Source organism: Cnephaeus nilssonii (assembly GCF_951640355.1).
Source record: "Cnephaeus nilssonii genome assembly, chromosome: 21".
NCBI classification, from domain to species: domain Eukaryota; kingdom Metazoa; phylum Chordata; class Mammalia; order Chiroptera; family Vespertilionidae; genus Cnephaeus; species Cnephaeus nilssonii.
The window spans coordinates 11,249,109-11,266,287 of NC_137092.1; the positions used below are offsets into that span (position 1 = coordinate 11,249,109).

The window sequence follows — 17,179 nt, forward strand, 5'->3', positions numbered from 1 at the left end:
CTGCCCCTGGAAGCCAGACTGCAAGGTTTATTTTGGTGGAAACGACAAAAGCTGCTCAGCTCACGTGACTGAAGCACGTCCATTTTCTTTCCAGAAGGCATAAAGGTGAAGAGGGAAGGAGACTTGAGAAGGCCGACATCTGGCTTTTCTTCCAACTGTCTCTGGTTCCACATTCTGGAGGATAAACCCCCAGTTCCCTGCCTTTATTTTTGTTTATCATAGAAAAAAACCCAAGACTAAGCTTAAGATGGGTCAGGACCCCACATACCAAATAAACAGGGAATCAGAACTAGAATGCTTGGTATTTGGGTGGGGGGGGGGTGAGGAGAGAGACTGAGAGATCCTATGCTTACCTTTTTCTTTTTCTTAATTATGAAAATCACAGCTTCTGTCTTCTTCCCAATAACGATTTATGAGATTATCCAAGTGGTTGCTTGCTGGAGCTCTGCAGAGAGAAAAATTAACTTTATAAACGGATACAGTGTCCACAGTGCCATATGGAAATGAATGTAAGGACCACCGCACGGCGACAGGCCCCAAAGCCAGAGCCCTGATGAATGAATGGAACCACATGATAAGGTTCTCCAGAGAGTGGGGCAAAAGGAACCGATTGTCTTCCTGAAATATACCAGCAAGAATGCAGGCCTTAATTAACGAAGCCCAAGGTTGATTTTTCTTGCTGCCTTTTTCTCTGAGAGACAAAAATAATAAGAAATGAATGAGGTTGAAAGCAAATGAGAACCATATTGGGAAAGCAAAGCATAGTCAAACTTATGGCTGAGCCAGTTGCAAAGAGCTAAAGTTCTTTAATCATCTCACTGGAGATGTAGCCAAAAAATGCAATTTGAAACACACACACACACACACACACACACACACTTCCACACTATACCCTCCTCCTTTTTCGATGTAGATGAATCAAGATGGTGGAGACAGGACATGATGAGAACCATTTGTGCTCTCCACCTACTTTATAAAAGGCTTTGGCAATCGGTAATCTTTGCTGCCATGGTGTGGGGAATCCATCTTTCAATTCTTATTCTTTAAACATCCACTGTATATTTTGCACAGGCCACAAGGAGCCAATAAGCAGCTGGAATAGGCAATTTGTTGGCACTATGCTAAGATGGCAACCTATTTGAAATCCAGATCCTTCTAATAGATGGGTTTTCTAGGAGAAGGTGAACCAGTTTTGGCCTGAAAGAAATGACTACATCTGAAGGTGGGAATAGGATGGGAAATGACAACTTTATTTGAATTAAGACAGACTATTATTAGCTAATGAATTGATGAAAGACAGAGAGATCTCCCTTGCGTTGGGGTTAGCCAGGCCGATTTAATCCGGAGGCAGATTGGTTGGGGGTGGTGTGATTGTAGAATGGTTCAGTATCCACCCCACCTCACTCCACCTCACAGTATCTCTGAGTTTGTTTAAGGCTTAAAAAATTACTATTATGATTGTTAACATAGAGATAGAAGACACACCTATCTGGCTTTATGAAAGTGGGCTGGTTAAGATATGAGCTTTTAATTAAGCCTAACTTAGATTGATATGAAATAAATCTGGTGTATTGCAGGAACATTTTTACCCAATGTATGATGTTTCCATTTGTTAAAGGGAGCTCATTTAGTGCAATTCCTGGCCTTTTCTGGAGAGATCCTGTTCCTCATAGGGGTCTAGCGTTGGTAGGTCTACTTGGCCAACAGCCAGCGACATCCTCCCACCTGACCTCTGTTAGAAACAAAGAATATTTTTGTCTCCAGTTGCCAGTCCTTTGTTTTGTCAATTTGTACAGAACATGGTCAGGGGATATTTATATATATATATATATATATTTCCTTCATACACCCCAACAATGTTTAAGTGTCAAAAAATCTGAATAGAGTACTAGAAAATTTTAGTTCTAATCCTGGCTCTTTCTTTCAGTGTTTGAAGTTGGGGAGATACCTAATCTTTTATTGCTTCAGTTTCCTTGAATGTAAAACTAGTTCATAAAATCATTACCTTACAATTACATGTGTCACTCTGACTTATGTTGATATAATATAGTGTATGCCAGAGACTTTTTTTGCAGCCAGAGCAGCTTCCAGGGATCTGTAAAGGCAGACTCTGAGGAATCTGTTAGTTACCTAAGAGTTGGCTGATCTGAGAGAAGATATTACGACCAATGATGTGATCTATCAGAGTGAGGGGACTAGGTTTGGGCACAGTGTGGCAAGGTTTATGCCGTGAGTTCCTCCACACACAAGCACCCAGGCACCAGTGTTTGTGCTTTGGAGAATGATGGCTGGACGAGGAAATGTGAGATCAAAATGCGAGTTTTAATTTTTGCATGGAGAACTATAGTGATCTGGGTAAGGCCATCACAACATCTGAAGTTAAGAGTAGTTGTCATGCCCAGCCAGTGTGGCTCAGTGGTTGAGCATTGACCTATGAACCAGAAGGTCATGGTACGATTCCCGGTCAGGGCATATGCCCAGGTTGTGGGCTCGATCCCCAGTGTGGGGTGTGCAGGAGGCATCCAATCAACGACTCTCTCTCTCTCTCTCTCTCTCTCTCTCTCTCTCTCTCTCCTCCCTTCCTCTCTGAAATCAATAAAAGAAAATATATTTTTAAAAAGAGTAGTTGTCATTTCATGAAGGGCCAATGGTAATTGTGGTGGATGCTCAGATCTCTCTCTAGAAGATAATTATAAACCTTGCAACTGTGTAAGCTCTTGGACAATCTGAGACTGTGGGTGAGATGCTGTGGGCGGGGATTAAAAATGAGATCCCGGATTCCCTGAAGATCTAACCCCCGAGGCTTCATTCAAGCAGGACAATGATTTTCTGTTTCCTGACCCTTGTTCAGATGAAGAATCCTTTCTTCATACAAGGCCACAAGCAATCTGGAAACCAGTGGTGCTGGCTGGCCATGTGTTTAGGGAACAGCGGAGATGTAAGAGCAAAGGATATCTTTCTTCCTGCACCACTGCCCAGCCTTCCCCCAGTACATGGGGTCTTCCAGCATTCCTCTCCCATGTCCCTAACCTGTCCAACGCCTGGAGTCACATAGGCTAATGAGAAAATATTTGTAGTGAGCACAGAAAAACAGCACACCTCTCAGATCTTTTAAGGGGCCTGCACCTTCAAAGTTTAACATTCTTGCTTGCTTACCAGGGCAGGAGGCCATCTCAGCCTACGCTGCCTCCTCATCCTATGAGAGGGAAGGACAGCTCTGTGGCCATCTGCAGTCTGGTTCTTTATGGACACTTGTAAAGCAGTGATGGGAAAGAAATTCAGTGGTTTGTGAATATCAGTGCACTTTTGTGTGTGGGGAAATGGAGACTGGGATAAAGTGTTGTAAAAAACATGAGCTTTAGTTTTATAATTTTAATTACATTTATTGTTACACAGGAACAATATGGTCACCTGGTTTGTAATTCAAAGGTACAAATGTTATCCTGGATAAATTCTTCTCCTCAATCCCAAGATGTATGTTTCAGAGACATACAAATCCTGGCTTTACTGATGAATATCAGGGTGGCCTTGGGTAGGTAACTTAATCTCTCTGGTCTTATATAGTGGGGTAGTAACACATATATCATAAGGTTGTTGTGACTAAATGAGATGATATGTACAAAGTACTTGGCATAATATTGACATCTGATGACCATAAATGACAACTAATGTAACAACTATTCATTTCACAAAACAGATTCAGGTGGGCAAAAGAATACCTTTATTTTTTCTGTTTTTAGCCTAACTTTCTATCTTGAGTCCTCAAAATGATACATAAAAGGTTGTGTAATTATTTTGGGGTAAACCCAGTTAAATTCAGTGATTTCTTAGCCATTATAGGCTATAACCTAGTCACAGTCAAGATTTCCTTCTCCCTCTTTCTCCTTATCCCTAGTCATTGTCCCAGTAGGGACAGGGCTGTCCAACCAGTCTGGTGCTGTCACTCACACTTGCCAGGCTGGTGCTGTAGGCTGGGCTGGGGGTGGGGGCTGATCACCTACTTCTTAGCCTTGGTTTGCCTCAGTGCCCTGATGACCCGCTGCTTCAGCTGCCCCTAGTCCTGTTTCCATCCAAGAAACTGTCCCCCCACACCAGCAGTCCTCGGGGTGCAGCAACATCCTCCCAGAACATCAGCGGTCCTGCTCGTGGGCTGCAGGTGTGGTGTTTCCTTGGGCTGGTCCCAGGGCCCCATGGGCTTGCTTCTCCCAGATTTCTGACTCAGGGGCCTTGGGTATTTTCAGAGGGACCTCTACACCCCTTCTGGGACACGGAAAACTCAGGGTGTCCTCTGGTTCCATTATGTGATGCCATCATTTCTACCCCCCTGCTGGTACATAACAATGGGTCATGCTTGTGGTCTCTCTGGACTTCATGCCAGTAGCAAGACACGGGTCCTCTTCAATCTCAGATCCCCTGAATTAAAAGGGTGCTCCTACCAGACACACCCACATCTGTGATGTGACCATGGGGAGTGACAGTTTGGAAGGATACACAGCATCGGACTCTCTTGTTTTGCCTTCAGCACTCCTCTCTACGCAGCTTGGATGGCTTCATCTGTTGGCTCAGCAGTGGGGGAGGATGTGGATGTAGGTGAGGCAGGAAAAAATGGGTGCTGCCTGCTCACAGCTTCTTGCACATGTTTTCTGTCTTATGTCTGGATAATTCCTTCTGAAGCCAAGGAGCTTGGTATTCTTGCTCCCTGTTCCTGCAGTGTTTGGATTATAGGAGGCTACTGAGGGTACAGATGAATGATGTGTGTGAGGATATGTGTGGGGGGATGTGCCATTACTACTACATGTTACCCCATACTCAGTTTGCTATCACTGCCTGTGCTGCTGCTTGGTCTCTGCTCCAGTGAGGAGCACGCCATCCGGTAACCCTGAAGAGGAGGAGTGGTTTGTTCCAAAAGGGCACCTGTGGATTTAGAAGAAGAGCACTGGCTTGACATGAGGTGACCTGAGCAGAATCCAGACCCTGGCTCTTCATTGCTGGGTGATCTCGAGGACTTTATCCCTTTGAGCCAAGGTTTTCTCATTTCAAATTTGGAACAGGGATCCAAATAGTACCTTTCTCTCAAAAGCTGCTACAAAAACTGTCAGGTACTGTTTCTGAAAGTGGTTTAGTGTCTGCAAAGCCCATTAAAATCTCAACTATAATTTTCTCAAATCCTCCACCCAACTAAATTCTCTTACTGTTGAAGGTCATGCAAATAATGTGGGAAGAGAATAGTCAGCTGTCCTCCCAGACACCCTAATAAGATTATTCAAGTGATTATAGATGCTGAAACGAAAGCTGGTGATGAGGCCAACATGCATAGGTAATTTACAAGGAGAAGAGAGTTTAAAGCGGTATCAAATAGGGTTCCAATAATAACAGCAGACCCATAGAGAAACTTAGCTGTAATCTGATATTTGAAAAAATAACTATATACCTGTTATGGACTTAATTTCTTCCTCCCTAAATTCCTGCATTGAACTCCCTAACCCTCATTGTGATGGTATTTGGCGATGCGGCCTTTGGGAGATAATAGGTTTAGATGAAATCATGAGGTGGGAATGAGTGCCCGTATAAGAAGAGACATCAGAGAGCACGCTCACCCCCTCCCCCCTTCCTGGCCACTCGAGGACACAGTGAGAGGCCAGCCCTCTACAATCCAGGACGAGAGATCTCACCAGGAACTGACCCTGTTGGCACCTTGAGCTCGGATTCCAGACTCCAGAACTGTGGGAAAATAGACTTCTGTTGTTTAAGGCCCTCAGTCTATGGTGTTTTGTTATAGCTGAATGGGCTGGACTCGTATAAACTCTCTACTTCTCCGTGGTTGGCTCCTACTGACTGCCTGAGGCAAAATCTGTTTAATAGAGCTTTCTGTCTCCTACATTGGAAAGGCAAGCAAACATTTACCAACATCTGTAAACATTTTCATTCCATCCACCAGGGAGCTAAAATCCATCAAATACCACACCTTTATGCTCTTTCAAATCCACCTTCAACCAATACAGCTATTTCTAGAAAGAATGTGGATAAGCTTCTGCCAGTTTTCAAATACGCATCTGGTAAAGGGGTATTTTTCTTCTAATTTTGTGAGAAACCCAACCAGGCCCTCTCTCATCATGTCTAGTAAATCATTAATTCTTTGAAAACAGCAGCACTATAATTCTTGGCTTTAAAGGATATCCTAATCAGACCTATCTGGGTTTTCCAGTGGTTCAGTTGTCATTCTGTGACTTAGTAGCTGTGTGACTTGAGTTTTTACATAACCTCACCCAATTTTCTCGTCCATAAAGTAGGGAATGTGCCTACCGCACTGGGTCGCTGTGAGTATTAAAGAGAGTGTGGGAAAATATTTAGCACATTGCTTGATTCCAAGTATACTCACATATGGAAGGGATCATGAACTCACCCCAAAGAAAATGGTACCCCAGAGAAGTTAAGCCGTTTAGAACGGAGCCACAGAGGAGGTACGTGTCCCGACCTCAGATGGAGCCGTTGGTGAGAGGGAGCTGGGCTCTCCCAGGCACGGAGGCTCAGAACCTGTGCAGACACAGACCTGGGCATGATGGGAACACAGCTGCTCCCCGGGAGCACAGAGGAGCTCAGGGATGCTCAAGGACTAGCGGACTTGGAGTCAGGGAGATAAACAAGAGCTTGGCTTGAAGTCTTGGACCAGCTCTCGTAAAAGGTCACTCAAGTTGAAGAGGGAGGTGTCCTCATGTCAAGACTCTGCATTCCAGAGCTTGGGGTTCCTCTCCTGCCCTGTATATGCCCCAGGACCCAATTCTGGGCACCCAAATGACTTGGGGCATGGTCATGCAGAAGGGAAATAAAGACAGGCTCCTGGGAATGTGTGTGTGTGTGAGACCAGGGAGGTGAGTCCAAACCCAAGGCCTTGAAAACAAAGAGCAGGGAAACTATGGCACAAACACCAACCAAGTCCTAGAGCAGGAGAAGTAGCCTGAAATGAGGAGAGGAGTAAGAGGGGAGTAGGAGCAGCTCAAGAATTTGCCCTAGGCTTCCTGAAAGGTCAGCAGGAGCAGGGGACACGCATACGCAGGGCTGGTTCATACCCAGGTCAGGGGCTGAAATGTCATTTCTGTAGCCTTCTCATCTTGGTTCCTTTATAAAATGTGTCCTGCACATTGTAGGGATTAAACCTTTGTGGACATGAATGAAAAGTCATTCTCCAGGGGGTGGGGTGGGAAGGGATTCGCCTGGGGCCTCCATGGAAGATCCGTTTCACCTTAAATTACGTTCAGAGCAGCGAGTGGTTCTTAGAGTGCATTTCACAGGAGCAGGACACTCATTTCAGTGTCCTGGACATCGTCCAGATCATCGTAGTCTAACTTCTCCATTTCATATGTTCATGTTTCTAACATTGCCCAGAAAGGTCATTCCCAGGTTACCATGAGGCAGGAAATAACTCATTCTCGGCCCACCACCAACTCCTTCTGTGGTTCTGGGTCCCTGAGCAGCTATCACCTGACTCTGCTCTCAGTTACTCCGTCTGGGAAATGGGAATAATAAACTCCCTCGAAAAGATGGAGATGGATTAGAGAGGATCCTTTCCAATAATTTGCCAGCTAGGTAAGAGAATACTGCACATTTTATAGATGTTTGCAGGGGTGAAATTGCACACACGAGAGGGCCATCTTCTTTCCTGGGCAATTCATTGTTCTTATGCTTGAGAGGGTGTGGCTAGTCATCTTAAAAAGTGGTCCTTCCCAGCTCACATCAAAAGGGGGTCAGTAAGTGGAAGCAGTTGGTTTTAGAAGGGGGCCGTAAAACCCTCAATGAAATAGCTCACTAAACCTTAGTCTTGGTTCTGCTCAAATCTCCAACTAGGGTCTTGGTCTGCTGTGTAGTTTTGGTGTAACACCCGGCACCAGCACCATCTTGGGGTCCAACAGGCCTTATAAAACTCTCTCACTTGCGTAGAAGCCTGCTCCTGCTCATCATGCAGGGAAATCACCCACTGTGTGCTCTCCTGGGTAGTCCGGAGCTCTGCCAAGTCGCAGGCTGCAGATAACCTAGTCTCGGAAAAGCCCAGCTAAGGGCCTGGTGCATTGTGGGTACTCTGTGATATCTGTCAAATGAATGAACGAATGAATGAAGAATGTGCCTACTCCGTGCAGCTGAAGGTTGGGGCAGCTCCACTTGCTCCCCCTAGACTGCATACTCAAGGGACCCTTGGTGGGTGCCCAGAGCCGGAGAGGGACCCTCCAATATAATACTAACACTTATTTAGCACTTGCACAATGTACCGGGTATGATTGTAAGCATTTTTACGTATTTTAACTAAATATTCACAGCAATGCTCTGAGGTATGTTCTCTGATTATTAGTTCCACTTTATAGAGGAGGTCAATGAGGCCCAAAGGAGATTTGTAGCTTGCCTAAAGGTTGGGGTGCTGGGGGAGGTTATAGGAATACAGTCTCCCTCAGGGTGCCACCCCTTTAACCACTCAATCATAGTGCACATTGGCCCAGAGCTCCTACAGGAGGAGCACACTCCCAGAGAAGGCGAGACTGCACCATGTCACTGTCCTCTCTGATTGGCTGCCCCCGCTCAGCTTCATGACACCCCAGGGTAAGCCGGGCCTGGTATTTCTGTTTTCTCACGGGGATACTGTGACGCAGAGCAAGCAGGGGTCTCGGTGTGGCAGAGCAGTGGCGAGAAAGCAAGTCCTCTGGCCTTTGTCATGCAGCTCAGATCTCCGCAGTGCAGCCATCTGCACCAGAGACGCCCACCTAGGACACCTCCCAGCCCCACCCTCAACAGGCAGCTTTGCCCAAGGGTGGCAATGGCTGCCACACTTGGTGACCTATTGATAAAATGATAAACACCTGCTAGGAGCGAGGGACTGCAGGATAAAAAGCCAGAATGGAAGAAACTTAAAGGACATTTCATCCCCCCCTGCATTTTGCAAATGCAGAAACTGACGCAGGTTGCTCAAGGTCCCAGACCACTTGGTAGCTGTGGGGGAAGTGGGGCCCAGGTCTCCCGACAAGACGCCTCATGTACTTTTGCTGCTCTGCCATCTGTGCTGGGCAGTGGCAACGGACTGGTCCAAGAGCTTCTCCTGACTGCCCTTAGAGCCTTTCTGGCTGTCAGGAGGCCCTGCAGGTCTGCGTGCAACCCACTCGCTGCACCCCTGTGGCCGTCAGTGCATGAAGGCAAGCCCTGCCATGCGGGGTCAGGCACCCAGCCTTGGCGACCCCTCCCACCCCCAGGCCTGTGTATAAAAATGATCCTCCGTAAGCCATCCATCCTGACCATCCCCCTCCCACTCCTCGCCCCAAACTTAATTAATCATGTTTGCATCTGGATCCAGACAAGACAATAGCAGGGATGTGTTTTTGGTTAGGAACTGAAGCTGCATTCGCAAAGGAATGTTGATTAGTTAGTGGTCGGTATCATTTTTCATGCCTTTTTAAGTTACAAAAATTTTAATATCAAAGCATTTCTCCCTGCACCGCACAGATCTATTTCTCATAAGTGCATTCTGCTGGCATAATTTTCTTTTCCTTCCTGCGGGCTCTGTTTATGAGATGATCCATCAGGTTGTCTCAGAGCCTCCATCCAGCCCTTCAGCAACCGGAGGCGTCCCAGGTGAGCTGTGAGCCGTAGCCCACAGCCTCTGCCCATGTGGAAGGCCAAAGGCAGGTTAGGTCAGGGTTGATCAGGAGAGGACGGTCGTCCATTGCAGGGGCAGCAAGCTCTCCTTGGAGCAGGTCCTGGGCCAGGCGGGGCCCTCATTATCAATGCTGCTGCTCTTAAGAAAAAGATGAACCCTTAAAGGGAAGGAAATGTTCCAAACCTACTCTAGACCTATAGATATTTTTAAAAAGTGTTTATTGATTTTTAAAATATATTTTTATTGACTTCAGAGAGGAAGGGAGAGGGGGAGAGAGAGAGAGAAGCATCAATGATGAGAGAGAATCATTGATTGGCTGCCTCCTGCACGCTCCCTAATGGGGATCGAGCCCGCACCCCAGGCATGTGCCTTTGACTGGAATCGAACCCAGGACCTTTCAGTCTGCAGGCCAACGCTCTATCCACTGACCAAAACCAGCTAGGGCTGTTTATTGATTTTTTTTTAGAGAGAGAGGAAGGGAGAGGGTGAGAAATATCGATGAGAGAGAATCATCGATTGGCTACCCCCTGCACACCCCTTAGTGGGGATGGAGCCTGCAACCTGGGCGTGTGCCCTGACTGGGAATCAGACCTCTCGGTGCACGTGAGGATGCTCAACCAACTGAGCCACATTGGCCAGGGTTAGGCCTATAGATCTTGAGGTCCATCTGAATACCTCAATTCAAGCTTCAGTTCTACAGCAGGAAAACATCTTCAATCTGGGAGAGTCTCTTACTGCAGGAAGCACGTCTTAATGTGTACAACATGCCTTGTGCGCAGAACCTGTCAAGCTGCAGACAATAAGTCAGGGCAGTAAGTAATGTTGGAAATCTGCGGCAGGGCCCCAAATCTGCCTGCCCTACCAGCCCTCAAGCTTAGACTTCCTTTCTGGACAAAGGCGATGGAGGAGTCAGGGAAGACAGTGAGGTGCCTCTTCCTTGGGTCCAGTGGCCTTTTCTGCTCAGTTCCAAACCTAGCTTAGGCACTAACAGTACAGTTGTGACAGGACTGGCCAGGGCTGGCCACAAGAACAGGATGTTCTAAGATGCTCCATCACCCATGGCACACCCTCCATGCATCTCAGACACCATCAGCATCAATCACAGGGTCACGGCTCCAGCGGATGGGGGAGGCTGGTTACAGGAAAGGACCACTGCAGGGAAGTCAGGAATTCAGTATGTGTTTGGGGCACATTGGTCCCCAAAAGCACTTTGTGTTTGCTATTTGAATAGATCAGATAAATGCCCCAGGTAATTGCTCTTACTACTGACTTTGGCCAAGAAGGGCGATTGAGGGTTAGGATATTGAAGCTGGTGACTGACCCAGAGACCGAGAGTACTCCTGGACAACTAAATAGCAAATTCACCTTCCCAGAAAACAACCAACCAATTAAATCAATCATTATTGCTCTGGAAAATAAAGAAAGTGCCTATTGTGTGCCAGGTATTGTCCTAGAGGCAGGCTGCATGAGTCCCAGCCACTCCTAGGCCTTATAAGGGGAGTTTGGGCTGAATTAGTCTCATTCTTTATCCCTCTCTCCCAGGCCTCTTCCTAAGACATGACCTTGGGGTTGGACAGGGACTAGGGTAGATGTTTAGCTATAGATAGACTCAGCTCTCAGAAAAATATTTACCATGTCCATTTTTACACTCAGAGGCACAGGTGCAGGGGCCTGCAAACTTGTTGTGGTTTGCCCTGGGGTCCAATCTGGCCTGTTGCCTATTTTGGTAAACAGTTTTATTGGAACAAAGCCATACTCATTCATTATAGTATTGCCTATGGCTTATTTTACGCTGTACCACCAGAGTTGAGTAGTTGAGACAGAGACTGCATTGCCCTCAAATCCCCAAATACTTACAACCTGGCCCTTTAAAGAAAAAGGTTACCCTGGTATAAAAGATTTGCCTTTTCCATGTAGAAACTCAATGGTCAAATAGGAAGTATACTCAAATTTTCTGATTTCTTCTCTAAGACCCAAACCACAGACTGGCCTCCTCATTGGAAAGTTCTTTGTTTTGACTCTAATATTATTCATCCTTGTGATTTCTGCCCCCTGGTGGAAAATGTCTAAAATATCAAATGGCCATCATAGCAAAGTGACACAGTCTTGAACTCTTTGGCCCAACACTGAAATTTAGAAACCAGGGAAGACCGCAGCTCAGGCTTCACGGGGCCTGACCTGAATTCAGAACTGTGACCCTCCTCGGGTATTGACTTAAGGCAAAGGGCGGACCCGGAAGTACGTTTGTGTTGACTAGACGGCCAACTGTGACACACAAAAAATCAGCTAACTTACAGTCATTTATTTTAGAATGTAAAAGTCTCTCTCTCTCTCCTCTATAGACAGAGGTCTGCAAAGCACGCACAAACAAAGCATTTTGGATATTGTGATAATCTAAAGTGTCCTTGGGGAGGAAATGAAGCATAATGGAAATATTATTATCATCTGGGTAAAAACTTAGGTATTGTTGTGGTACTTTCTGGACTTCGAGCGGGTAGACAGGTGAAGAACGAAGCAGGGTGGGAGGTGTTCAGTTTCTTGCACAGGGTACCTCACGGAAGTCGCTGGAAAGTTCCTGTCTTAGTTAGACATTCTACTTACTGTTGTGGGGGAGGTTAGTTGGTGCCTTGGAAAATCAGCTCATGACTAGGTGGTGGGGCCCTGCTCACAAATGGGCTGGTGGAGACTCTCCCAGGCTGCCCTCCCAGATGCCTGAGTCCTCAAATCACAGGCGAAGATGTTCCCTGTCCCCTCCGGGCCCTGTCCTCTCCTCCATTCTTGGTGAGATGCTAAGTGAGAGTTTCAGGTAGAGAATTTGCCCCCAGCAGGGGAAAAGTGGGGGCTGAAATTCAGCCCCTGTTCTGATTCCTAAGCCACGTGCCCCAGAGAGGTACGGGGTCCTCTGGAAAAGGTCCTCTTCTCTTGATGTGCACCAGAGGGGCACTGGGGGTGGTGCTGGCCCTGCTTGTGGTGGATATTAGTGAGGTCAGGTGTGGGGACGGACAGCAGATCCCCGAACTTGGGTGATGTAGGGAGACCTGTGGTCTCACCTTGTGAGTGCCTACACTGTATTGCGGCTTTTATTGTTGTGGTTTGCCTATATCAGCCACTCCTTTCTTCACTGAACACCTGTATGAAGTCATTCAGTGGAACCTCTACCCCTGACATGTTTGTCTGAGACCAAGGCAAGAGATGAAAAAGAAAGATGACTGACAAGAGTAAGGCACATTGTCAATTTAGACACTTAAAAAAATGGTTGCAAACAAAATTTAGAATTATTTCCAAACATCATGGCAGAAGGGAGTTCCAGGAAAGTAGAACCAACAAATCTTGCCCAGGGGCCCCACATTGTGCCTGTGCTTTCACTGAAGACAGAACAATTAGTGAGGGAAGCCCTGGAATTCATCAACATCATACAACCTTTTTCACCAACGTGGGGGGCCAAATGCAGTTTAATCTCTTATTTTCCAGGCCCCTCCCCAACTACCCCGTGAGCAGGAAATCCAGTGTCCTCCTCTTTGCCCCCTCATCACTCTGAATTGTCTGAGAATGCCGAGGGTTTACCGTTTAAAGATTTAAGACCAAGAGCCTGGTTGCTTGGCGACTGATGTTCATCTTGCTGCCCTCCACGGTGCTTTTGAATGTGGGTCCTGCCGAATGTCCTGGTGATGTTGCCCCATGTGCCTGTCCTGGTTATAAAGGTTTTGGGTCAAGCAGGTGGTTCCGGAGAAGCTTCCAGCATCAGCCAGCCCCCTCTGCCACTGAGGCTGTTGTATTAAGATGGTGTTAGGAGCCAGGCTTGCTTTTTCCTTACGTTGATTTTATTTCTGTGGCCTAACTGTCCCTGGGCCGTGGTTGGGAGCCCCCAGCCAGCCTCTCCGGCTTTCCTGTTTACATATCTCGGGAAGCAGGAGTTGGTGGCCTCAGCATTTTCTCCCCCAGAAGGTGCCTGGGGGTCTTGTACAGACAGGTCAGCCTTGTCAAAGAAGGTTCTCTTGTCTCCCAGGGTCAGAACACAGCGGGCCTCCACGTTTACATAACCAAGAAAAACCTTCGGGTTACTTTCTTTTTCTTCACCAGAAAATCTCAATCCTTACGTGACCTGGGGTCTCTACTTCCAGACATAAGAGAAGGTAATTTCTTTTACCTCTGCTTTAACAGAAGCCCTGTTACATAGACTAATAGAATACTGCGGCATCTGGGTGCCTGGGCCGGTGAGAACAGCCACACTGTCCCTCCTGCCCCTTTTCCAGCCGCTTCCTAGCAATGTCATCCTTCAGAGCGGGGTTGGCACTTTACTTCTTCCTAAATCAATCATTGTCCCTCCATATTCCGCGTGTGTTATTCCATTTAACAGATGCGGGAGCTATACAGCGGAGTTAAGTAACTTGCTTAGAACAACCCCATTGACTGAGTGACAGGTCCAGAATTCCCAGGCAGATCTGAGTCCAGCTCTGAGCTCTGAGTCCAGCCCTGCACTGTCCGCAGGGCCAGATGTGATCGTGAGAGACTCCAGACTGGTGTTAAGGACCAGTGTCCTGCCGCTGCCGCCAGCCCCCCGCCCAGCATCGCGCTGGGGGACAGTGCGGGGGGATCAGAGGGATCGTGACCTCAGGCCTGGCCGCTGGGGACACCCTCACCGGCTCGGGCTGCCAGCCACGGGAGAGAAGGCGCTGGCCAGAGCCCAGAGAGGATCCCCCGCAAGAAATATATCGCGTGCTGACACTTTTATGACCTGGGCCCGCTTACAGAACACAGGCCGGTGCGCAGCTCCGCTTTCCCTGCCCAGCTTGAGCTCACATGCGCGCCCGCGGCTGCCACTTGGAGTCAGGAAAGCCCATATATTTCCCTCCCCGGATCGGCCTAGTGATTCTCGTCAGGTGCAGAAAGCCAATAAATCACCAGCGAGGTCTCCGTGTATCTATCAGTCAGGAGGCTTGTCATCTTCCCGCCTTGATCCACATGAAAGCCGCCAGCAGCGAGCAGGGCGGGGCCGGGCCGCGGCGAGCAGGCGGATCTGGCCGCAGGGCCGAGGACACCTGGTGGGAGCGGGCGGGGGCGCCCCGATGTTCGCAGCTCCGAGGGGCCCGCAGATTTACACCCCTCCCTTCTGCACGCGCTTCCTCTGGCTTTGAAGTCCCGTGGCTCCGGGTTGGGGGCGGGGAGGCAAGGCCTCCAGCCTGGGGGTTTTAATGATCCCACCCCTGCTCCACTGCGGCTACTCTGGGGGGAATGAAAGCTGGGAAGGAAGTTCGGGGCGACCTCCCCGCCACACACGGGGAGGCGGCGCTTTGACATCTCGCTGCCCTGTCTTGACATCCGCGCCTGGAAGCCTGGCCGAGTGCGGCTTGGCAGAAAACAAGTGGAAACAGGAGCAGGGCCTTGGGTGCAGGCCCTCTGGGCAGAGGGCCTCTAGGGCATTCCCTTTGCTGAGCTCAGCTTCTTCCAGAAAGCAGTGTCCTGCTGTGGACCCGATGGGCCTCCATTCAAACCCATCTCTGCCATGTCCATCTCTGGGGCTTCAGTAAACATACTGATGCTCCATCCATCCCATCTCCTCCCCTGTACATGGGCACACAAGCCCTTCCTCGCAGTTAGATGAGACAACCCCGGCACATTGCTTAGCCTGGTATCATAGGTGGTAAGACTCTGACAAGCTGTAGTTGCATTTTTATGGAGCCCGGGGTGCAGCTCAAGCAGTGGGTCCTGGCGCTGACCACTCCCACCCAGCCAGGTGGCCTGTCAGGGACCTGGGACCCCCAGTTCTCATGCTGGCGTTTGCCATGAGGATCCCAGGGCTACAGGTGTGGGAAGTCTGGGTGCTTCTGCTGAGTGCCTTTCTTCAGAAGCACGGAGGGCTCCTACCTCCCATCACACCCGGGGGTGGGGCACCACAGGGTCCTGGGTAGGACACTCTAGGCCTCCCCCGAGAACCTGAGACTTCCACGGTCACAGGAACTTCTCTTGGTCCCACCCCCAGCCTTTCCCCGACCACGGCCATGCCAACCTATTCTGGCACCATGCAGAGGAGTGAAAGCAGGAAGTCCCCTTAACGGGCTCCATTTCCTTTTTAAATATTGAACTCAACAGTTGTAAAAAATACATATTTTTATTGATTTCAGAGAGGAAGGGAGAAGGGGAGAGAGAGACAGAAACATCAATGATGAGAGAATCATTGATCAGCTGTCTCCTGCATGCCCCCCACTGAGGATAGAGCCCTTAACCTGAGCATGTGCCCTGACTGGGAATCAAACTGACCTTGTGGTTCATAGGTTGATGTTTAAGCACTGAGCCACACCTGCCAGGCGCACTCAACAGTTTTTGACCATCTCCTATGTGAAAGGCATCAAGAGCCTATCATATAACCTCACTGGGCCTCAGTCTTTTAGTTGCAAAATGACGGTACAGGAATACCAGTGTTTTTCAACAGGGAGCTATTGGCATCTGGGGCCAGGACTGTCCTATGTGTTGGCAGAACGCCCCTGCTTTAAGTGGCAGAATGAGAACAAGAGGAGCCAGTGACCTGAAGAGTGGCTGCCTACTGTCTCGCTTATCGAGACTCTCCATTTTGGTCTCTGTGCCTTCCCTACCTCCTCTATGAGAACGGAGACTCCTTAAGTTCACTTTAATCTTTTATATATCCCAGTTCTTCCCTCCAGCTCTCTGTTCCTGCAATCTGCCACACACACACACACACACACACACACACACACACACACCCAGAACTAGGGTTGCCAGATTTACCAAATCCAACTACAGAATGCTCAGTGATATTTGAATTTCCTATAAACAATGATTTAAAAAATATATATATTGCATAGGCCCATACTTGTACTTAAAAAAGTGATTAATTGTTTATAGGAAATTCAGATTTGATTGGGGGTCCTGTATTTTACCCGACAACTCTAAGCACAACCTAAGGTATTCCAGTGCCAGTCCCCAGAGCCCCCTAGCCAACCTTCAAGTCCATCAGCACTGACAGCCAGAGAGGGCAGGGCTCCTCTGTACAGACATGGAGGAGACCCCAGGACGCAGAAGTCTTTGTCCTAAGGGAAATTCTCAGTCTAGCTGAGAATATAGAAACCCCAACAGGCAGCTCGTGTGGACTCTCAAACCAGCACCCTCTGGAAGTCCCGCCAGACCTTCCTCTCCCGCCCCTCCATGTTCACTCACTGAACTCCCCTCCAGTCCTCCCTTTCATATTCTCTCAGATGCCTTCACTTCCATCTGCAATTGGTCCATTTTCTCAACAGTTTTATGTTGAGGGACTGTGGCTTCCTGATCCTCCTGACTTGGCTTCCTGTTTCCATTCCTGATTTTGAGTGTCCACCATCCACAGTGAGACCACGGTGATCCTGCTTTCTTTGGAGATAACAGATTTCCTCTGATGATCAGAGTAATCTACATTGACTATACAAATATTAGACAATTCCGCAGGAATGAAGGAAAAAAGTCCAATCTTCCCTGGTTACTTCTGCACTCAAAGTTTGGGCCAGGTTCTCCTTTTCTACGCATTAGGATTCAGACTCCAAGACTGAGCAAAGA

At 48.1% G+C, this 17,179-nt stretch overlaps 1 protein-coding gene across 1 annotated transcript in view; it reads right to left on the reverse strand.

Annotated features, from left to right (window-relative positions):
* The window catches only part of HAO2 (hydroxyacid oxidase 2), a 98,003-nt gene that overhangs the window by 21,533 nt on the left and 59,291 nt on the right, over positions 1-17,179 (reverse strand). The window contains exon 2 of the mRNA XM_079761488.1: positions 354-445. The gene's annotated coding sequence lies outside the window, so the exon portion shown is untranslated. The remainder of the gene's footprint in view (positions 1-353; positions 446-17,179) is intronic.